The sequence below is a fragment of the Mauremys reevesii genome, linkage group 6 (genome assembly GCF_016161935.1).
Source record: "Mauremys reevesii isolate NIE-2019 linkage group 6, ASM1616193v1, whole genome shotgun sequence".
NCBI classification, from domain to species: domain Eukaryota; kingdom Metazoa; phylum Chordata; order Testudines; family Geoemydidae; genus Mauremys; species Mauremys reevesii.
In genome coordinates this window covers 47,036,355-47,060,137 of record NC_052628.1, presented here as the reverse complement: position 1 = coordinate 47,060,137, position 23,783 = coordinate 47,036,355, and the positions used below count along the sequence as shown (strand labels likewise).

The 23,783-nt window shown below is 43.4% G+C and overlaps 1 protein-coding gene across 5 annotated transcripts in view; it reads left to right on the top strand.

Moving 5' to 3' along the window:
* The window catches only part of TNPO1 (transportin 1), a 387,652-nt gene that overhangs the window by 98,569 nt on the left and 265,300 nt on the right, over positions 1-23,783 (top strand). Inside the window, exon 1 of one of the 5 annotated variants that reach the window (XM_039544331.1) lies at positions 17,575-17,732. The exons of 3 other annotated variants lie outside the window; for them this stretch is intronic. The gene's annotated coding sequence lies outside the window, so the exon portion shown is untranslated. Of the gene's footprint in view, positions 1-17,574; positions 17,733-23,783 lie in introns of those variants that run through there. One more of the 5 variants, XM_039544338.1, reaches the window with a different exon arrangement.

Here is a 23,783-nt window from a genome sequence, read left to right as displayed (position 1 = left end):
GTGCTCCCTGATTGACTAATCCTCATCAGGATGCAAGAAGATGGGGTCTGATGAAGAGCCATTGTGCCCTCCTCCCCTCTCTTGTACACTTGTGCCAGCCCAGCCACAATCAAGACCCAAGTGTCAGAAGGAATTATTTACACAAGTGTAATTAGAAATATCAAGATGAAATTAAGAGAGAAAATTATTAGGTCATCCTAAAATTTCCATCTCTAATTTCTGTAATATGTTTTCACAGTACAGAGCTGTGAACTGGTCTAAAGCCAGGTTTATAGCAATCTAAAATATTCTGACTATTTAAACATCCTATATTTTGTTTTGGAACTAACTTTCCCCCATGGTTGAGAGATGGTAGAAAGAAATGCATGTGGTCACTGGAAATGCAGTGTTCCATAAACTTTCCTAATGTCTTTGTCACTGGGTTTAGAAACAAACTAAACTTGGATGAGTGCTGGAAATGGGCCATTTTCATTACCACTACAAACAGTTTTTTCTCTCCTGCTGCTGATAGCTCATCTTAACTGATCACTCTCCTTATAGTGTGTATGGTAACATCCATTGTTTCATGTTCTCTGTGCATATATATATATATATATATATATAATATATATATATATATATATATATATATATATATATATATATATATATATATATATATATATATATATATATATATATATAATATCTTCCTACTGTATTTTCCACTGCATGCCTCTGATGAAGTGGGCTGTAGCCCACGAAAGCTTATGCTCAAATAAATTTGTTAGTCTCTAAGGTGCCACAAGTACTCCTGTTCTTTAAACTTGGATGGAGGCCTGACAGTGTGATCAGAGAATAATGATGAGGGAATGAGTAAAGGATAAAATATTACAAGATAAAGTCAGACCAAGTGTAAGTGGGCAGAACTTCATTGACTTAAGTGGAGTTGCATTTCTTGTACTGGGGTTGAATGTAACTCCACAAGAATAAAACTTCTTTCAAATCTTTCCACTGACATTATCTGAAGATCATGGAAAAATTAACGTTGTAAAAATAGTCCCCCAATGGCATTACCTCTGGTCCATTGAAATCACTGTAACATCATGGAACTGTTGTTGTTTTGACTGAAATATATTGTCAGCTTTCTTCATAGTGTAGTATAAAAAGTAATGAAAGGTGGAGAAGCCACTTCTCAACATTAAATAATTTAGAAAGATTAAAAATGTACAAGTCATAAAACAGAAATATCTGGGTCAAAAATGTATTGCTACTTTTTAACATTCCTCCCAATGAACCTGCCAGCTATCTCAGGAGGACTGTAGATCGACAATAGAAAGAGCAGTGCCCAACCTTCCTGAGTTAGGGTTACAGGTGGTCTGATGTAGAGCTGAGAATAGAGGAGGGATCCAAAAGGGCTAAGGTATTGGTCCCATGTTCAGTATGTTGTGAGCCTTATCCTTCATTCCTTTTGCAGTCAGAATGTCTATTAAAGTCACAAGGGTTGTAACCCTGCATTAGTTGCTTAGCAAATCAGCTTTCAGATACAGCAGAAATGCTGATGTTCTGTTCCTCTGCTAATTGAGGGAATGGATGGGTTCTTGAATATGCCAGTGGTTATCTAAATGTGACCCCTAGTGTTCAACTAGGGTGGCAATAACTTACAGAAATAGATGCCTCAGTAGATTTCTCTTCAGAAAAGGGACATCTTTTCTGGTAGTCCAATATCCTATAAAATATTCTGTTCATTCCTGTTTGTTTGCACAGAAACAGTAATATTAAATTGTTCTTGTTTTTAGAGGGGAAAGTACTGACTACCTACAGTATACAGGTTATAAATATCACACTGGCAACCTACAGTGTATAGAATATCACTATAAATTTCAAGATTTTACAGATTATCAGTATATGGTCTACATTGTGAAATTTTGCTTCAACTAACAGTACTGTTCCATCTCACAAAAATATAGTTAAACAATAAAATTGGCATATTCACAAGAGTATCAGGGGAAAAAAAGCAAAATTGTACAGAGCTTTAGGATGAAAATCCATTGACATTACGATTCAGTGGTTAAAGCAAGGAACTGAGAGCCAGGACTTCTGTGTTTTGCTGTGTGTCTTTGGGCTCACCCCCTAACTACTCTCTTCCTCAGTCTCCCCACTTGTAAAATGCAAATGGTATCTTTTTCACACAAGTATTATGAGGCTTAATGTTTACAAAGGTGTATGAAAGCTTGGATGAAAGGTGCTAATACAAATGAAAAGTACTATTAGTTACATCCTATCATTGTTAAACTACAGAAAAGAGCAGTTAGGGGATTTACATAGGCTAATAAGGATGGGCACAGCTTAGCTAAGGAAAGTGCACTTCAGAATTACAGCTTTTTGTCACCTGTAATATTGTCACTATTTTTGAATGAATAAATAATAATGATCATGTTACAATATGGACCAAATCATGGTCACTGATCTCTTGAGAATATTACTGGATGACAATTAAATATCAAAATCAAACAGTTTAACTTTCAATAACTGATAGTAGCAATGTGGTTTGAAAATTTAGTTTTATGCCATTCAATTTAAAGGATGGCAGATGAACCCATGATTTCCATCAAGTGACATGTCTGGCATGTTGTTACAGGGTGGCCTTCACCTTTAAAGGCCAGAGTCCAGGGGCTGGCCAGCCTGGTTTAATCAGCCCTGACCGGCCACTAGTGCTGTGTATAGGACTTAAAAAAGGGAGGAAGCTCACCAGTTTGGGGTTGGCTGTGGAGGAGAGCAGTTGAGCTGGGTTATGGTTACAGAGCTGAGCCAAAGGAGTGGAACAACTGCAGTAGGCCCCTGGAACAAGTGGCCAGGATCCAGGTAGGCAGCCCTATGGCCAATGTCCTGTAAGTACCTGGGAGCTGAAGAGAGATGAAAGGCTCAAGCTCAGAGAGGGACAGAGGATGCTTCAGTAGTGCTTGGTTTGTTTGTAGCTCTGAGCTCTACTGAGGGGCCAAAGGAAACACCCTAGGACTTGCTACTCTGGAAAGAAGAGGGTGATTTTTTTATTATTATTATTATTATTTTTTAATTTATTTATTTTAGTTTTTTGTTTGAGTTCTGTGGTGATTTGGCAGGACTTTGCTGTTGACCCAGGGGAGAGCTATGCAAAGGGATGTTAGAGGCCAGCTGGGAGTAGCCACCTTTGCGTCTGTCCAAATACAGCTGCATTTGCTTACCCTGGAAGGGAGATTGAATTTTTAAGTGACCTGGCCAGAGGGCTAGACCACAGAAAACCCAGCCAGAGGTGACCAACAGGATGCAGTGACCAAAGGGAAGGCCCAGCAATCCTGCACCCAGTCATAAGGGCATGCTGGCTGGTGAGTCATTTCTGTGTACATGGGCCTCACGTGGGCAGGACCCTATAACACTTGTGTTGTAAAAACGCCTAATTAAGTTTCTCTTAGCTTCCTGGTTTGTTTGCGTTCTAGGCACACAAGCCTTTCACAGAACAGACTACTTTAGCATATTATTCAGAATAGTTTCAAAGGAATCTTTACCCTGCTCCCATTCAAATGATTCAAGCATTAGGACATGGCGTTGATGCACTTCACAGTACACCCAAAAGCCTCATGAGATGGCTTGAAAAGTGCTGTCACTAGAAAAAATTCTGCTCTTTCAGCTTTGTCCATAGATGTTAAATCATAGATGATTTCTATAAAATTGTTATATAAACTGATTTGGTCGTCTTTGAGTGTCAGTGAGGATCCACTGCAGGTATGAATGCACAAGGAATTGGATTTTTTTTTTAATAGCAGTCTGTCAGGACCATGCATGTACCCAGTGTCATCTAATACACCCATGCCAGGGTATAAAGAGTGGAGTGGCTGCAACCCTAGTTCCTTCTTACTTGGCAATAAGACTCATCCTTGTCTGACTTGCTACTTTCCTCTAGCTTCAAACTCCCCTTCTTAACTTGTTTAGTGAAGAAAATACTTCAGCCTCCTTATCTTCATAGTTCTTTAATGTAGATGTTCCACTCTCCACAAAAAGGAAGTGAGGATACATCCCCCTGAATAGTGAGGCAAGGTGCTTTGTGCCAACCACTGTGGCAGACTCTGAACCTTCAAGATTTCAGCCCTGCCTGACCTGTGACTGACTCATCTCCCTGACTGGGCATAGCCAGTGCCTATTCTACCTGGGGGAAAGTCACAGCCTGGGCAAGTGTACAGTGTGCAAATCTTTTTAGTTGAGGACTGAAAGTCAATGGATGAGTGGGTGAAGGCAGCAGCAATGAATGCATGTTGCCTCAGACTCAGAGGAGACCTCTATGTTCAAGGAACCATAAGGGTCATCTTCAATAAATGTCCCTTCCAGAAGACACTGTGCCCTGAGGTTCAGCAACTAGAGAAAACTGAAGAAACACCTGTCAAAATTAGTACTGGTCACATTGACACTGCTCCCCTGACAATGGAACAATTGGCACAGCTAACGCCAGCAACCACCTCAGAACTGATACAGACTGGCTAGGCACAGAGATCAGCACTGGCTCCCCTGGCTTCAAAAAGTCACCATCACAGCCAAAAAAAAGGAAGGGTTGAGGAGAGGCCAGACCACTCCAAACACAGAAAGCGGAGTAGGTATCACCCTATTCTTGGAGGAGGATCTCAGTGTGCTGCTCTGTTGGTAGATAGCTGTGGGCAGACTCCACCAGCATTAGCAGCAACAATCACTGGCAATTGCTATGCAGATTACAGTGCCTAGATATGCCCACACAGAATTGCCAGGTTCCTCTTCATCGGTACCAATGCACCACCAGGCCTCAAGACAAAAGCCAAGACCATTGCCACTTGAGGAATACTACTTCTCATCACCATCTGTTCACTGTGTTCTCCCCAACATCGAGCAAAGATGCCTCTCCATTACTCTTTGAGAATGGTGCTAAGGCTGTTGCAGGCAGCCGTATTCCTGTACTCCTCCAGCCCTGCTTCCCTGCTTGCTCCTGTTACTGGCTCTGACCCACAGCGTGACTCCCAGTTCCTGACTCTGGCCACTAGGCCTGACTGCCCATGCCCTGGTTGTGACAGTCCTGGGGAGCTAGCAATGGGATGGGAAGATCCCAGAACATTATTGCTTTAAGGGTCTGGGATCAGGAATCCTATAGTGTGGGGTGGGGAAGGGGCCCTCTCTCTCCTGGCCAATCAGGAGGAGCTTTCAGAAGGAGGGTAGTATATACACCACCTTCTCTCTCAGAACAGTGCCTGTGCAGACAGAGGAAGAAAGCGTGGGCCAGAAGGCTAGGCTTTTGCTGAGCAGAATAAGGTCTCTGTGGATGGCAGAGTTGGAGATGGGCATGAACTATTGGGGTATTATGATGGACCTTGTGTTTGGGGCACTGAGGAATATTTTAAATTACTTTGGGATACTAACAGTTTCAGAGGAGGGTTGGTGATAGCCCTGAGGGAGACTATATAGTGCTCTCAAGAGTCCCCAAAGAGAGGGAGGCCCCTGCGGAAACACCTCTGTCCACAAAGGGATGCCTGGTGAATGGTGACTCCACTACAATCCTCAAACGAAAATGCACCTCAAACAGGCCAGTCTCTCACTCAGCTTTATCAAAGTCCCCCTTGCAGCAATTTCAGTTTGTCATCTGTCTTCTCTTGTTCCATGGTATTGGAGTTTCTTAACCAGCTACTACATACTAACCCACTCCTGCCTGGAACCTCTGTATAGTCCTCGTGAGACTCACGGAACCTCCATCTGAGCCTCTGTCAGACTGCTCCTTATACCACCTGACAGTGAAGATGATCTTCCTAGTTGCTATCACTTTGTCCAGGAGAGTAAGCTTCAAGTCCTTATAGGTGAACCCTGCTATGCAATCTTCTGTAGGAACAAAGTGGTGCTAAGACCTTGCCTGAAATTCATCCCCAAGGTGGTCTCAGAAGCTTACTGAACTAATCCATCAACTTGCCTGTCTTCCCAAAACCACATTTGGCACAAGGAGAGAACAAGTTATGCGCGCACACACACACACACTCTAGCTGTATCTGAGATTCTTCTTTATTATATTGACAGAATTAAGCCATTCAGACTGCTACCCTACCTATTTCTGGCTATAGCCAGGGGTTCAATAGGTCAAGCTATTTCATCTCAAAGATCAAAATGGATCACACAATGCATTTCCTCATGTTACCAGTTAGTACTTCTCCCACTGAACACCAAGACTCATTCCACCGGAGCTCAAGTGACTTCTGCTTACTTCAGGTATGTGCCCATATTAGTAATCTGCAAGGTGGTGACATGGAGTAACCCACTGCCTTGTCAAGCACTATGCCTTAGGCTTAGCAGTGAGGTTGAATGCCAGGTTCGGGAGAACAGTGCTACAGTTGCTGTCCAGCTGATACAACTGGGACTCCTCATGCTCACTATACCCATGCTCACCACTGCTTGTCAGTCACCTATGGTGGAATCCACACTGACACACACTCAAAGAACAGTTATCCTACAGAAACTGTGGTTCTTTGAGGAGATGACATCAGTGTAGATCCCACAATCCATTCTTCATTCCATTCTCCACTACTGTGGGCTCCATATCACAATGTAGTTAAAGGAAAACAGTGGCTGTTCCTGGGCAGGTGACTCATATGGTATTAAATTGAACAGTCCTGCTTTTCTAGGGGTCATCCCCCATCCAGTACTCAGACAAAACCAGATGTGATACATATGTATATTTTCATCCAGTATCTGACAGGATGCTCTCTTGAAAAGCACACAGCTCTACCCCCATAACCTTGTCCACAATATCACAGTTGGGGGAAGGGGAGGCGCAGAGTGGTGTGCTCTTAAAAATGGTGCACCTCCATGGTGTGACCTTACATGCACAGTGCAGGTGGGGTCACATGGGTGGGGTCTCATAGAATTTAAGGCCAGAAAGAACCATCATGATCATCCAGTCTGACCTCCTACACACTGCATGCCACAGAACCTCACCCACCCACTCCTGTAATAGACCCCTAACTTCAGGCTGAGTTATTAAAATTCTCAAATCATGTTTTAAAGACTTCAAGTTACAGAGAATCCACCGTTTACATTAGTTTAAACCTGCAAATGACCCATAACCCATGCTGCAGAGGAAGGCAAATAAAAACAACCCCAGAGTCTTGGACAATCTGACCTGGGGGAAATTTCCTTTCTGACCCCATATATGGCGGTCATTTGGACCCTGAACATTTTGGCAAGACCCAACAGCTAGACACCTGAGGAGTGGGAGCGATAGCTCAGTGGTTTAAGCATTGGCCTGCTAAACCCAAGGTTGTGAGTTCAATCCTTGAGGGGGCCACTTAGGGATCTGGGGCAAAAATCAGTACTTGTTCCTGCTAGAGAAGGCAGGGGGCTGGACTCAATGACCTTTCAAGGTCCCTTCCAGTTCTAGGAGATAGGTATATCTCTTATTATTATTATTATAAAGAATTCTCTGTAGTAACTTTTCCATCTAGTGTCCCACCACCGGCCATTGGGGATATTTGCTACTAGCAGTTAGAGATTGGCTATGGGCCCTAGTAGGCAGTTTCATCTTGCCATCCCTTCCATAAAACTATCAAGTTCAGTCTTGATGCCAATTAGGTTTTTTGCCCACACTGCTCCCCTTGGAAGGCTATTCCAGAACTTCACTCCTCTGATGGTTAGAAACTTTTGTCTAATTTCAAGCCTAAACTTGGTGGTGGTCAATTTATATCCATTTGCTCTTGTGTCCACATTAGCCCTTAACTTAATTAACTCCCCTCCCTGGTATTTATCCCTGTGATGTATTTATATGGAGAAATCATATCTCCCCTCAGCCTTTGTTCTGTTAGGCTAAACAAGCCAAGCTATTTGAGTCTCCTTTCATAAGGTAGGTTTTTCTTCCTCTGATCATCCTAGTAGCCATTCTCTGCACGTGTTCCAATTTGAATTAATCTTTCTTAAATATGGGGGACCAGAACTGCACACAGTATTCCAGATGAGGTCTCACCAGTGCCTTGTATAACGGTACTAATACTTACCTATCTTTACTGGAAATACTTCTCCTGATGTGTCCTAAGACTGCCTTAGACTTTTTCATGGCCACATCACATTGACAGCTCATAGTCCTCCTGTGATCAACCAATACACCCAGGTCTTTCTTTTCCTCTATCGCTTCCAACTCATAAGTCCCCAGTAACAAAAATTCTTGTTGTTAGTTCCCAAGTGCATGACTTTGTACTATTAAGTTCCATCCCATTTCTATTACTCCAGTTTTCAAGGTTGTCCAGATCTTCTTGTATGATATTGTGATTGTCCTCCATATTAGCAATACCTCCCAACTTTGTGTCATCTACAAATTTCATTAGCCCACTCCCACTTTTTGTGGCAAAGTCATTATTAAAAAACATTAAATAAGACTGGTCTCAAGACTGATCTCTGAGGAACTCCACTAGTAATCTCTGTCCAGCCTGAGAGTTCATCTTTCAGCATGACCTATTGTAGTCTCCCCTTTAACCAGTTCCTTATCCGTCGTTCAGTTCTCATATTAATCCCCATCTTCTCCAATTTAACTAATTTCCCATGTGGAACTGTATAAAATGACTTACTGAAATTCAGGTAGATTAGATCAATTGCATTCATTTGTCTAAAAATCAGTTATCTTCTCAAAGTAGGAGATTAGGTTGGTCTGGCTTGATCTACCTTTTGTAAAACCATATTGTATTTTATCCCAACTACTTTCTCATTAAAAATTTGCTCCAAGACCTTGCACACAATTGAGGTCAGACTAACAGGCCTGTAGTTTCTTGGATCACTTTTCCCCTTTCTTAAAAATAGGTACTATATTAGCAATTCTCCAGTTCTAGGGTATGGCCCCAGAGTTTACAGGTTCATTAAAAATCCCTGCTATTGGGCTTCCAAGTTCAGGTGCCAGTTCCTTTAAGATTCTTGGTCATGCTGGTGGGGGCAGGTCCACAGTGTTCCCAGAAGAATATCCAGTATTCTGGGAATGCAGCTGCTCTGTTCTGTATTTCCTTTCACAGGGCACGTGTAGCCCCAACAGATTAAATCTGCAGTCAGATTTATGAGAGGCATGCACACCTATAGTGGGATCCACACTGACAATATCTTTAAAAAACAGTTACCATTGAAGAATGAGACATTTTAGTGGTCCCCTGGATCACTTCAGTTGGTATATAGCAGGAGTAGGCAACCTATGGCACGTGTCTCAAAGGCGGCACGCAAGCTGATTTTCAGTGGCACTCACACTGCCCACGTCCTGGCCACCAGTCCAGGGGGCTCTGCATTTTAATTTAATTTTAAATGAAACTTCTAAACATTTTGAAACCTTATTTACTTTACATACAACAATAGTTTGGTTATATATTATAGACTTCTAGAAAGAGACCTTCTAAAAAGGTTAAAATGTATTACTGGCACGCGAAACCTTAAATTAGAGTGAATAAATGAAGACTCGGCACACCACTTCTGAAAGGTTGCTGACCCCTGGTATATAGGGAGCCTTTAATCTGTAAATTAACAAAGTAAATCCTCCTGATTCTTTTAAACTGTTAGACTCCAATCCTGCAAGTGCTTAAGTATACGAGTAGCCCCATTAATTACGGTGGGACTGCTTGTTATTTAAAAGTTAAGTATGTACATAAGTGTTTGCAGGATTGGGCCTTAGGCAGTTTTTAATCAAGGTGTGCATATTCAGAGTATTTTTTATTTAAAATGCATGTAAAATTAGTAGGGGCCTTTCTCAGTTAAAGACTGAGTTTATTTAAGTGAACAAGGGTGGCAGAATCTCCCCCAAATGTATAATCTGTAAGGGCTCTGATTCTATTCGCACTACTTTCACACCAATGCAATACTGCTCCTTATTCACAAAAGTATAAATAAATGAAAGGACAATTGAGCATAAAATCTAAAAGCTCTAAAACAGTGGTTCTAAACCAGGGGTACATGTACCCCTGGGGGTACACACATCTTCCAGGGGGTATATCAACTTATCTAAATAATTGCCTAGTTTTACAGTAGGCTACCTAAAAACAATAGTGAAGTCAGTACAAATTAAAATTTCATACAATGACCTGTTTATACTGCTCTATATACTATACTATACACTGAAATGCAAGTACAGTATTTATATTCCAATTGATTTATTTTCTAATTATATAGTAAAAATGAGAAACCAAGCAATTTTTCAGTAATAGTGTGCTGTGACACTTTGGTATTTTTATATCTGATTTTGTAAGCAAGCGCTTTTTAAGTGAGGTGAAACCTGGGGGTACGCATGAGAAATCAGACTCCTGAAAGGGGTATGGTAGGCTGGAAAGATTGGGAGCCACTGCTCTAGGATCAGACATTAGCACAACTTAAAGTCTTTTAGGGAAACCAGTCAACTCGTAAAATGATTCAGTAGTCTGCAGAACTTGAACTCTGACATTAATGGTAAAACTTCCATTGACTCCAGAGGGAACAAAAATAGGCCCGTCTCTTCTATTGCTTTGGACAAAGATGATAGACATTAAAAGCAGCAACAATGTCACCTGGAGGAATTTTGCAGAACAGCTGTGTTCGCACTGCCTGCTGGCCTGCCAGAAGTGTTTGCATACAAACTGTCCCTGACTGCTGTGGAAAAACTTCACAGCCCTTTCTCTCTCCTCTGCCTCCTTTTTCCCCAAATGTTGAATGTGCCTTGACCATGTGGTTCTGGATGCTGGGAGAGTGAGTATTCCCCTTTGTCCTGCTGTTCTGCAACGTAAGACTATTAAGTCCTGTGAACTTAAAGGCTTCTAAAAGCCCAGCTTCCGCTGTCACTGATTGTTCTCACTTAAGCACTGAGCTATTGTATTACATGCACGGACTTTACTCTCTGAGTATCTGCAGTGGTTGTTATACCCTCTTCTGCAGGTTCCCAACCTACAACTTTTTTTTTAATTAACATTTCTGATTTCATAACTTTGCCATTCTGCTATCACATAAAGCAGTGGTCCCCAACGCGGTGCCCGTAGGCACGATGGCGCCCGCCGGGGCATTTATGTGTGCCCGCCTAGTGCCCAGCAGGGGAGAGAAGCTGCAACCCCGCATCTGCCAGGGACCGAGAACTCCGGGGCCCGCAGGCTGCAGGTGCCGGTGTTCTCTATCCCTGGCAGGCGTGGGGCTGCGGCTTCTCTCCGGCTTTGAAGCCACGGCCCCGGCCCTGCCAGGGACAGAGAACTCCAGGGCTGCAGGCTGCGGGCGCCGGTGTTCTCGGTCCCTGGCAGGTGCGGGGCCACGGCTTAAGCTGGAAAGAAACCTTGGCCCCGCGGCCTGCCGGGGACAGAGAACTCCGGGGCTGCAGGCTTCATTCTATGTTAAAGTAAGAATAATAAATATATTTGGACCAGCAGTTCAACGATGTTTTACCTTTTAAAATACATAAGATGACAACTGATTATGATATTTTGTAAAAACTCCTTAATTTTTCTTATAGGTAGATAAAAAAAGAGCAAATTCACATGGTAAGGTGAAAAATTGTTGGCGCCTGCCACACTCTTCTGAAAACATGAACATGCTGCTGGCCACAAAAAGGTTGGGGACCACTGACATAAAGGGTATGTCTGCATAGCAGCTGGGAGGTGTGATTCCCAGCATGGGTAGCATGGACTCAAACTGACTCTGTTCAGGCTAGCATACTAAAATTATCACTATGGACTTCTGTGGCACACCTGGAGGCTTCGGCTCTCCACCCAAGCTCAGGCTCAAGGGGTCAGGTGGACTACAACTCGGGTGGCTAGCCTGAGCCACTGCTCATGCTGCAACATCCATATTGCTATTTTTAGCATGTTAGTCCAACAGAGGTAGTGCAGGTCTATCTACCCAGGCTCAGATTGATGCCTCTCAGCTGCACTGTACACATACCTGTAGAGATTGGGAGACTTTTAAAGACACAAAGGGTACTTAACTGAACCTTATTAAAGGGGATGTGGAATTTGGTTGAAATGTTGGCTCCTCTTTGCCCTGGGCAGTTAAAGTGAACCTATTGCAGTTCCATGTGAGGATGTTAAGGTGGGGCACACCGGGAGTGCCAGACTGGTCCACAAGCAGGTGTGCAGGGACTGCCCACACCTTTACACTGAGATGCCCATAATGTTCCTTTAATATAAAGAAAAGGTTTGATTTATAAAATTAGGGCTGGATCCTACAATCTCCTATGCATGTGAACAGACTCTCCTGGAATTCTTCAGGTGCGTGGAGGGAGCTGGCATGCGGTTCTCACAGTGACCCCACACTGTCTTACATATACCAGACACTATCATGGAACCTGCTAAAAATCCTTGTGAAGAAGGACCTCAAGGGAGAAAAAACTAACAGGGGTTCACCTCAGCTTTGTTTCCAGAACATTTGCCACCTTCCCTTCTTCAGCACCTTGGGAATGATCTGGAAAAGCTCTCTATAAGTAATGTCATGGGAGTTCTCCTCCCTTTGGAACCTGCATGATTTTTTTTTCCTTTGAGAGGGGTAACACCCATCTGCCCTTGAATAAAGATTTCAGGATTTGGCCCACATAGCTCTTCAGTTTTCTTTTTATATTTTTCATTACTGGAAATTTGATTTTAGCAATGAAGTGTGGAAAACAAGGTGGTTAGAATAAGCAACTTAGAGTCAGGACTCCTGGGCTCTATTCCCAGCTCTGCAACTGATTCATCTTGGGCAAGTCACATAACCTCAGTGCTTCTTTAGAGCAGGGATAATAATTACCTACCTCAGAGGTGCCATCAGACTTAACTTATTTATGTTCATAAAACCCTTCAAGATCCTCAGATGGAAAGCTGATACAAGTACAAAGTATTAGTTATGTTGTATCTAGAATTGTAATTAATAATTAGTAGAGAGCCAAAAAGGATTGCAAAGCAGACTTTAATGTTAAATTTCTATTATGTTAATGATGCAGCAAATTAGATCATTTAAAAAAATATAATTTCAAGGTTGGCCATGTTCCTTTCACACAAAGAAAAGGGGCGCGTTCACCTGCACATCTACCAATGTGATATATGCCATCATGTGTCAGCAATGTCCCTCTGCCATGTACATTGGCCAAACCGGACAGTCTCTACACAAGAATAAATGGACACAAATCTGACATCAGGAATCATAACATTCAAAAACCAGAAGGAGAACACTTCAACCTCTCTGGTCACTCAGTAACAGACTTAAAGGTGGCAATTTTGCAACAGAAAAGCTTCAAAAACAGACTCCAACAAGAAACTTCTGAACTTGAATTAATTTGCAAACTAGATACCATTAACTTGGGCTTGAATAGAGACTCTGAGTGGCTGGGTCATTACACAAATTGAATCTATTTCCCCATGTTAAGTATCCTCACACCTTCTTGGCCCATTTCAGACAGTTGACATCTTGATTATCACTACAAAAAGTGTTTTATTTTTCTCTCCTGCTGATAATAGCTCATCTTAATTAATTAGCCTCTTAGAGTTGGTATGGCAACTTCACCTTTTCATGTTCTCTGTATGTATTGTGACAAAGTCCCTCTTCTACCTTGGTGGGTCCTGCGCTTCTTGGCAGATTTGCTCACCTCAGTGATCTTCTCCTCTGGTGGAACCCACAGTCTGGGTCAACTCCTCCTGTGTTGGATCAGGAGTTGGGAGGTTTGGGGGGAACCCAGGCCCACCCTCTACTCCGGGTTCCAGCCCAGGGCCCTGTGGATTGCAGCTGTCTATAGTGCCTCTTATAACAGCTGCATGACAGCTACAACTCCCTGGGCTACTTCCCCATGGCCTCCTCCAAACACCTTCTTTATCCTCACCACAGGTTCTTCCTTCTGGTGTCTGATAATGCTTGATGGTATGATAATTCCTCAATCCTCCAGCAGCACACCCTCTCAGTCTCAGCTCCTTGTACCTCTTGCTCCCAGCTCCTCACACACACTTCTCTCCTCTGGCTCCTTCCCCCTAGACTGGCGTGAGCTCCCCTTTTTATACCAGGTGCCTTGATTAGCCTGTCCTGATCAATCAATATGCTCCAATCAATGTAGCTCTCTCCGGTGCCTTCTAGAAAGTTCTTAATTGGCCCCAGGTGCCTTGATTAGCCTGGAGCAACTACCATTTTGGTTCCCATGGTACTAGGGATTTGCTTAGCCTGGAGCTAACATACCTGCTCCTCAGTACTTTCCTGTAGCCATCCGGCCTTGCTCCATCACAGAATATATATCTTCTTACTATATATTCCATTCTATGCATCTGATGAAGTGGGCTGTAGCCCATGAAAGCTTATGCTCAAATAAATTTGTTAGTCTCTAAGGTGTCACAAGTACTCCTCGTTCTTTTTAAAGAAAATAATGTTTGATTTATAAAAATAGGGCTGGATCCTTCAATCCCATACACTTGTGAACAGATTCAATGTGCTTATCCTAAGCAGTTAGCAGAGCTACTCACAGAGTAAGGGATTGTAGGTACAGACCCGTAAAAATCAGTCCTAGTAATAGCCCCTGGGTGGCATGTGTTTCAGCCGAGTACTTTAATTTCAATACCTCATTGGCTACTCTCCAATGTATGTGTAGTTTTTTTTTTTAATCTATACTCCACTTTTATTTCAGTAGCAAGGAGCTGGCATGGGGCAGTGCATTTGTACTTTTTCCTTTTGTTTTTGTGAGATCTAAAGATAATAAATGAAGCCTCTCTGAGAAGGAGGCTTTTCTTTTCTTTGCTGGGGAGGAATTTCTCCTGGTTTGTGGTGGAGATCTAGTACTGGTGGCCTTATCCCACTCAACTGAGAACTATGTTTGGAATTTTATGCCTTTATCTAAGGGAGACTTCCATGTAAGCCATCTAGCAAGACTCTTATGCAGATTGAGGGATAAGCTTTCAAATATTATGACTGGATTGGCAAAATATGTGTGTGTAAGAAATTGCACAAGCACCAGTTATGTGCACATGGAAGTATCTGTTTAGAAGCAAATGTGTGATTATTGTGCATCATTACCTGTTTGCATACATATGTGCTGAGGGTTTGGCCATCAGTCTTTCAATACACAGAATTTTAATGGACTATATTGCATTTGGTGGCAGAAGGCAAATTAGGGATGTCAACTTTCTAACTGCACAAAACCAAGCACCCTAGCCCTGCCCCTTCTCTGAGGCCCCGCCCCTGCTCACTCCATTCCCCCTCCCTCCATGGCTCGCTCTCCCCCACCCTCACTCACTTTCACTGGGCTGGGGGTTTGGAGTGCAGGAGTGGGCTCCGGGCTGGAGTCGAGGGGATTGGAGTGTGGTGGAAGAGGAGCTCAGGGCTGGGACAAGGGGTTGGGTGCAGGAGGGAGTGCAGGCTCTGGGAGGGAGTTTGGGTGTAGGAGGGGAGTCAAGGCTGGGGCAGGGTGTGTGGGCTCCGGCCAGGTGGTGCATACCTCAGGTGGCTCCGTTTCGCGGCGCAGCGGGGCTAAGGCAGGCTCCCTGCCTGTGCTGGCTCCGCATGGTGCCCCCGAAGCGGCTGGCATGTCTGGCTCCTAGGCATATGGGGGACCAGGAAGGCTTCTTCTGCTCAGAGTCTCCAACTGCAAACCCTGTCCTATCCAGTGTTGCGCATGGGCAGTGTCACTGTGGCCTGCGGTGCTGGGTCCCCGCAGGGGGTGCTGGGTTCCCGCAGGGGGTGCTGTGCAACACTGGCCACCTCTCTCCAAGTTCCTCTTGGCCACAGCACCCGCCCTTCATTCTTTGCAGCCGGAAGTAGTGTCCTGGCTGGGGGTAGAAGACAGAGGCAGCAGTTCTGCTGGAGGGTGAGTGTCTGGGAGGGGGCTGCTGGGCCCATGTGCCTAGGAGCCAGACCTGCCAGCTGCTTCTGGGGCACCGTGTGCAGCCAGTGCAGGCAGGGAGCCTGCCATAGTGCCACAGCACCGCTGACCAGACTTTTAACGGTGCGGTTGGCAGTGCTGACTGGAGCCACAGGGGTCTCTTTTTGACCAGGTGTTCTGGTCGAAAACTGGACACCTGATCACCCTAAAATGCAATGCATTCCTCATGGAATTGCTAAGGTCAGGTCTACACTACAGACTACTGCCAGCACAGCTTTGTTGGTCAGTAATGTGAAGAGGTGTGATCCTTGACTTATCTTACGTGCCAGCAAATCCCCTAGGGTAGATTTTTGCCAGTATAGCTTATTTCATTCAGGAGGCCAGAATAAGCTATGCCAGCAAAAGCACAGTTTTGCTGGTACAATTGCATCCACACTAGTTCACTTTACTGTTATAGAATATCAGTCTAGCTATACCAGCAAAACACTCCTAGTGCAGACCTGGTCTAACTTTTGGTACACATAAGGCACTCCAGCATCTGCACACACACACATTTTCAACAGACAAATCAAATTTCTACCTCTTTCGAGAGGTGTGTGCATTCAAATAATTGTTTTTAAAATATGGCAAAACATATTGTCCATGCTTAATTAGAGATCAGGACAGTTCCTGCAGTGCTCTACCAGGCTTCAGATAACCTGTCTTCCCTTTAATTTGAAAGCTCAAGACCAAAACCGGCCATGTATAAATGATAACACTGCCCCCAAATAGAGAAAGAGGCTAATGTTCAAACTGGGTGTCCTTTTCTGGGTGCCAACATGGGTATACTGGTCCTAAATTCCAATTTGGGCTCTTAAGTTCCCACATTTGGAAATTGGGTCTGTAGTCAAATGTCAGTATTTCAGGACAGAGGCAGCATCATCCACAAAGCACTTCATTTCATTCTCTTTGGAAGGAGATTCTGTAGTAAGCCCCTTTAAGTTAATGCCATATGCCAAGAAGTGACAGGGTAAGAACAGAAAAGGACAATAATGCTAGTGGGAGTGTTCTACAGTGACTAATAACTTATGTGCTTTTTCTGATGCCTGGTCCTTGAAGGAGCTTTTTGCAGTCTGTATCACTATCCAAATGATCTCTGGCTTACAGAGTGAAACCTTATCCCCGGGGAATCTTTTGGCAACATTTTAGGTTGTCTTCATGCTGCAATAGATAAATGACATCTTTGAATCAGGAAGCTAACCATGTAGCAAGGATGTACTCCTCTTTATGCAAGGTTCCGCTTTTATTAATTATTAATATACTCTGCCTCAGATGCATAGAAACAATATCAGCAGGCACTTTAAAATGCTCTTGCATTGGCTTTTTCCTGCATGCAAAATAGAATGTTGATCTGGCTGAGGAACCAGCATTATCCTGATTAAGTGCTTATATGGATTTCTTCAGAAGAGGACCGGTTGTCCATAAGATTTCACTTATTAGGTGTTAGATACAAGTATCGCCTTCCCTTCCTCAATTGTTTTGAGGTCACTATCTAGCTTTGCAAGTACTGTACTCAATGATATTTAGACATTTGATATATCTAACCTTCAGTGATATTTCATACAGTATAGTATCTTAGATAGTACCATAGCCCAGCAATGCTTTGCACTGTGTGTGTGACAGATTAAGAGGTGAGAAAGGTAAGCTGTGGTACTATGTACTATTTTTCTCCAGTAATCAAAGAAGCAAACACCAGAAGTATCACCACTGCTATAATGGTAGATTTATTTATGGTATATTATTCTGTCACTAGAATCTCTGTTGTACAAGCGGGTGTGGTTGCTGCTGAACATTGGCGTCAAAGCTGGAATTTGAGCTGTGTGAAATCACTTTAGGCGACAGTCTCTTTAAGACAGTGATTCCATATATTATGACGGATGGATTCTAGTCCTGGCCCTGCCTGCTATCCTAACTCAGTCATACTTGAGATCAACAGGTAAAATAATCTGAGTGTGTGTGTGCATGTATGTCTGAATTTTATATTATTTTAAAAAGCTTAAATTCCCAATTAAGCAAGCTGTTAAATATAGAGATGGAGGGGGGGGGGGGAATGAAGATTCAGTATTATGTTCTAAGATCTGCCTAAGGAACCACTAAAAAGGGTTTTATTGCTGCCTTGCCCACAAACTATGACCTGATGACAAACAGTAGTGATAACAGGACGTGTAAGCAGCTCGAGATGGAACAATCTGGCCAGCTAGCCACTGGCCAAGATCACCATGCTCCTTTCCTTCCTGAGTATGTAGGGTATGGTCAAAGCAGCAGTAGGCAGAGGAGTGAGGGATGGATTTAGTCAAGCCACCCACTCTGGAGATATCTGCACTTTCTCCCTAAGATGGGGGAGTGTAAGGTGGTTGCAGGAGCTGGAGCCACAGCCACAGGGAGTGTTTGGGCACCCAGGTCTGATGATTCCTAGAGCTGCCAGTTGCTGAGTTAGTGAAATATAGGGAAAGTGAGTGCAGGGAAACTTTTGGGAAATGGGGAGAGGAGGAAGGTGGGAATGGAAGAGTATGAGAGAACAGAGAAGGAGAAGTGAAGAGAAATAAAGGGAGAGAAGAGGAAAAAGAAATAGACAGAAGACACAATTAATGATGATTAAAGCAAGAGAGACTGAAATAGAAAAAGCTAGGAAAGACAGAACTTTAAGATCAGCGAGTGTAATGTTTTATTTTAATCTATATCTGTGCTGGTCTGTGCAGTTCATGGGCATTTCCCAAGGATGAGATATACAGATCTTTAAAACAAATGTACTGATAGTATTGACCCTCACTGCTTCCTTGTGGACTAAGTGGTGGGGACACAAAGTATCTTTGCCTAAGGCACCAGCACATCTAAGGCCAACCTGGCCTGGAGCTCAAACTTAATGGTGTACCTGTTCTGGAATGCTGTTGGTTTCTATCGTCTCTCTCCATTCCTTCTTTTACTTTTCCTCCCACTGTCCCGTTTCTCGCCATTTGTGCTTCTCCATAAGTTTCCTCCCTAGCTCAGCATAGTTACTCTTTTTTAAAGGACTTTTTAGGAGCAGATGTTCCCATTCCTTCTTCCTCTCTACTTTTTTCTGTACAAACAGCAGATTGCATTGCTTCTGATGTGTCAATTTGATTTACAAAGGAAAAAGCAAATGTTTGTTTTTCTGTTCCTTCTCTCTGGCCTCTTATCCCTGGCATTCCAGCCAGATGATTACTGTAGGCCTTCCTTCTAAAGTCCCTGATTCCTTTTCAGTATAGTTATTTAACTTGGCTTTCTTTTTGAGCATCTGCTTTTTTTAATACTTAGCACTTACATAGCTTTCTAAAAACATCTAACTGGTCCTTAAATGCTGCTGTGAGGCAGATAAGTATTATCTCCATTTGTACAGATGGGGAAACTGAGGAAGAGAGGCTACATGACTTGCCCAAGTTGAGAGAATCATTACCATAGCCAGGATTAGAACATGGGAATTCCCAATTCTCTGTCCCATACTCAACCCACAGCTCTGTTTCTTACTACTACTGTAACAAACACCAGTGCTGTCAGCCTTCAGGTCCCAAATTTCCCCTTTTGAGTAGCATACACATGTACATGATAGTGCCTAGGTATTATGGTAATGAATGAATGCTTTAAAAATTCCTCACAGCCCTGAGTATAGTGGCCTTCCTTAGCTAAAGAAGGCTACTGGGAATTGTGTGATTATGGGAGACTTTAATTTCTCAGATGTAGATTAGAGGACAAATACTACTAATGGTAGGATCCAGATATTCCTGGATTTAATAGACAGATTTCTTCACTAATAGTCACCAAACCAACAAGAGATGATGCCATTTTAGAATTAGTATTGTAAGTAGTGAGGACCTCATAGAAGAACTGGCTTTAGAGGACAGTCTTGGTTCAAGTGATCATGAGTTTATTTTTCCATTTCATTTAAATAGAATTAACAAAAATAGTTCTGCAACTAGCAGAGAGCAGTCCTGTTTATACCTTTTGAAATCTTTTACCAGGTATGCAATATCCATGTGTATGTTATGTAAATTATGAACACTAACCAAACTTCTCTTCCTCTAACCACTCTAAACCATTGCATCTTGCACAAATGAAGTCTTTCATTATTTGAATGTGCCATGAGTGGGGTATAGTAGAAAGAGAGATCCTGAGACATGAGGCCTGGTGTAAGGGCCTGGTGTAAGGCCTAAGGCCCAAACTAAAGTCAGGCCCTGCCATGTTACAAAGCAGATACCTTCTTGCCAAGTTCATGACTGGACAGCAGACATCTGCTTTGTAACAGGGCAGGCCTGACTTTAGTTAAGGCCTTAGGCCTTGCACAGGTCTCATGCTCAGGCTCTCTTTCTACTACATAGGGGATTAGAGGCTGTGATTGTGCTATGCGGCCTGCTGCCATTTGAGCTGGTGAATTGGGGCGAAGAGGAGGGTTGTTTGCCAGATAGGAGAGATGAGAGATGAGGAAAGCAAAATAGGCAGATGAGCAAGTACTCTTGGTGCTGCAGTCCCAAAAACTGTCGATAGCTGTTGCTTTAGCATGAGAGAGAGGCTGATTGCCTGAGTGGAGCAGCTGCCGTTTTGGAAACATGGATGAGGGCGGGGAGGCTGAACAGGTAGTGGGGAGGGAGATGGAGGTTGGATACACAGAAGAGTTCCTAGCTCACATCCATCTAAAATAGCTGTGGCTAACGGGCAGCTGGAACAGAAGATAGCATGGCACTACAGCAAATAATAAACTGTAAGGATAGGTTCATGCCAGAGTTCCCTCCAGGGGATCTGCCGCTTTAGTCCTGGCCTGGCTTTCTGGCCTAAGCTCCTGTGTAGACAAGCTCTTAGAGCTGACTGAACTGCCACCCCAGTGTGTATATTCCTTTCAACCTTTCAGTTCTAATCAATAAATAAAATCCTTGAAACTTGAATTTTTCTACTTTTCATTCTTTGTCCAAAGGGAAAAAATAGAATTTCAAACAAATAACAGCAGAAGCTGTTTCATCAATTGAAATACTCCCATCCACTTCCAGTTAAACATTTATTTCCCATCCAAGAAAAAACCCTACTGTGCCCTGTTCTCACTAGGAGGAAGAACTAAGGCCTAGATCCTTGTTCTTCAGATGTGCAAGTGCTGTAATGGGGGCTTGGACCCCATTTCTGAATGTTTAAGCAGAAAATAAAGTTCATTATTGATGTTGGAAGAGCTTTCATATGACTAAAATTAGGAACAGAAAGGATACTATCAATATGGCTTATCTGACCAATAGCAACTTAGTTAAACCGCTCCAACTTACAATACTGATGATCAATCTCAAAAGTATGAGACGTGAACAGAAATTTGTCAAATTTTAGAAAATTCAGTCTGTTCATGAACAAGTCATAAGAAGAAAGAAACTAAATACACTAGGTTGTTCACTGCTCAGGTTTTGTACACTGGCTGATGCTTTGCTTTTTCATGTAATCCATACATAGAGAGAGGGGAGAATGTATGTACTTGTGAGTGGAATAAGAGTCACAATTTTCCGCAAATTAGGAAGATTGTATGGAGTACATGAAAAAGCAACAGCTATCGACAGTTTTTGGGACTGCAGCACCAAGAGTATTAGTGAATTAATTGTTCCAATGGCCCTTTTAGGTAACAATATTAACATAGGAAACTTCTGGGGGAATTAGTTTCATTTACATTTGGTGTGGAGGATTTTTTCACCCTCAGTATGTTTTGTCTGATTTGAAAAATGACATCGTGATCACTGTGCCTCTATGACTTCCACAGCAAGTGTGCACATTATCACCAGTAATTATTCTGTTACACCTCTGAATTTTACTTAATAAAATCTCGACTGTCAAATGAGTGGAGTGATCTAAAGTTGTTACTCTGAAGAAAACTTTTTTTCTGATTACCACCCCACTGTAGCTCATACATGAGGATGCTGGTTATGTGCAAAGACATGAGCAATGCTGCTTTCATTGAGCTTGAACCTTTTGGAAATGGTATTACAACTGAGGCAGGCAGAGACTACAGACAAAGCAGCTTGTCTGGTTATTTGTCTGATGTCAATCTTAAGGGCAGAATACCAGAATCTCACATCTGAACCTTCACTTTCCGATACAGGATTATGGTCCAACATTTTCTGAAATGCAAATACACAAAATTCTCCAGTTATCTGAAAACTTGATTATGCATACTCAGTTAAACTTCTCCAGGACATTCAGATAAGCATAATTGCACTGTATTGCTGTGTTAGACTGAGTCAAAGTAAGGTTTTGGTTGTTACGTTGATTTCTTAGGGGGACTTTCACATGGCCAAATCCAAAAAGACCCAACAAAATGGTGTTTGGTTTGCCAGTTATGTTCCTTGTAATTGTAATGAAAACACTGAAATCTGCACTGCACTAAGGCTGACTTCCAATATGCAACCCACTCTCTCGCCCGATTTAAGGCATTCCCAGGGTTCCAAATGCAACTGTTTGACCTTTCTAGTTAGAGACCAATCTTCACTGAGTAACTGATTTTTAACTGATCCCTTGGGTGGTCACTTGATACGGAGATACATGTTTGTACAAAAAAATCTCCCTCGCGCTCAGTTTCCCCCTCATCTGAATCTTGCAATTTATTTATTTTATTTCTTACTTATAGAGTTGCCAACATGCTGTAGGCATTTCACAAACAAATAGAGACAAGGAGTTCTTGGTCAAAATAATTAAGCCTTAGGCTCCCTGGTGGTGCATATAAGAGGCTTAGGGAGGCTGAGGCTTGGGAAGGCTAAGTCTCACCAAAAAAAGCTGGCTACATAGGGGGCAAAAAATGCCAGATGCGGCATGGGTTACCTCCCTTTAGAGGCCTGCTGCCTTTGGAGCGCTGCTGCCAGAAGCTCCCTATACGTGCAAGGGGTCGGGGGTGGGCCACCAGCACCTGGACTGTGGCCCTGCCTGCATTCGGCCCTGAGACCTCACTCCCACTTGGCCTCTTCCCCCGAGGCTCAGCCCTCATGCTGCCTCTTCCCACCCCCACTCTGCCTCTTCCCCCAAGGCTACCCTCACCTACTGCTCACTCTTCTCCGCTCCCTCCCTCAAGTTGCTTCAGCATCAGCACACACAGCAGGAGAAGTCGTCCCACATCTGGGCCAGCCAGTGAGACGCCGTGTGCACTGATGCCGGAGCAATTCAGCTAACAGGCACTGGAACGGGAGGTCAGGGTGCCATGGTCCCATCACTTTTTTCCTACCTTAAGGGCAAGTAACAGGGATGGGAAGAGGAGGAATGGAGCAAGCGGTAGGCAGGGGTTTCAGGGGAGAGGGGCAGAGAGGAGCCAACAGCAGGCATGCAGGCCTCAGGGGAGGGGAGCAGAGAGGAGCCAGCATGGGCGGGGGGGCCTTCGGGAACAGGCAAAGTGGGGGAAGGAAGAGATGGAGCAGGGAGTGGGGCAGAGTGGGGGTGGGGCAACGGTCCAGGTCCAGCGCTCATGTAAGCTTCCCCAAACAAGAGTAATGTGCCACTTATGTTTAGGGTCAAATTAACTGCTGACATAAGCAGGCACAACTCTATGGAGTTCAACTGAGTTAGACTTGCATATTCCAGCAGCAAATGTGTAATCTTGTCTTTGTAACATAAAATGTTACTATGGAGATAATTTTGATACAGTAAATTCAATGCCATGATATCCGTGCAAGAGAAGAAAGAAGGAAAAGATGGGTTTAGAGCAGGGGTGCCTGTCTAAATGCGCCCGTGTCCTGGCTGGCGGTCGAGCATCTGCTGAAATGCCGCCGAAATTTGGCGGCAACGCCTCTGGATGATGCCGCTTGTCAGCGGCAAGCGGCGTCATCCAGAGGCGTTGCTGCTGAAATGCCGCCAAATTTTGCCCGCCGACTACACCCGTCAGACAAAAAAAGTTGGGGACCACTGGTTTAGAGCATGAGTGCTGTTGTTTGTTTGGATAATTAACAAAGAAAACACTTTTTAAAGCTGTGAAAAGTGACTAAATACCTAATGAAGGAATGTAAACTTTAGATACTCTTCCTAT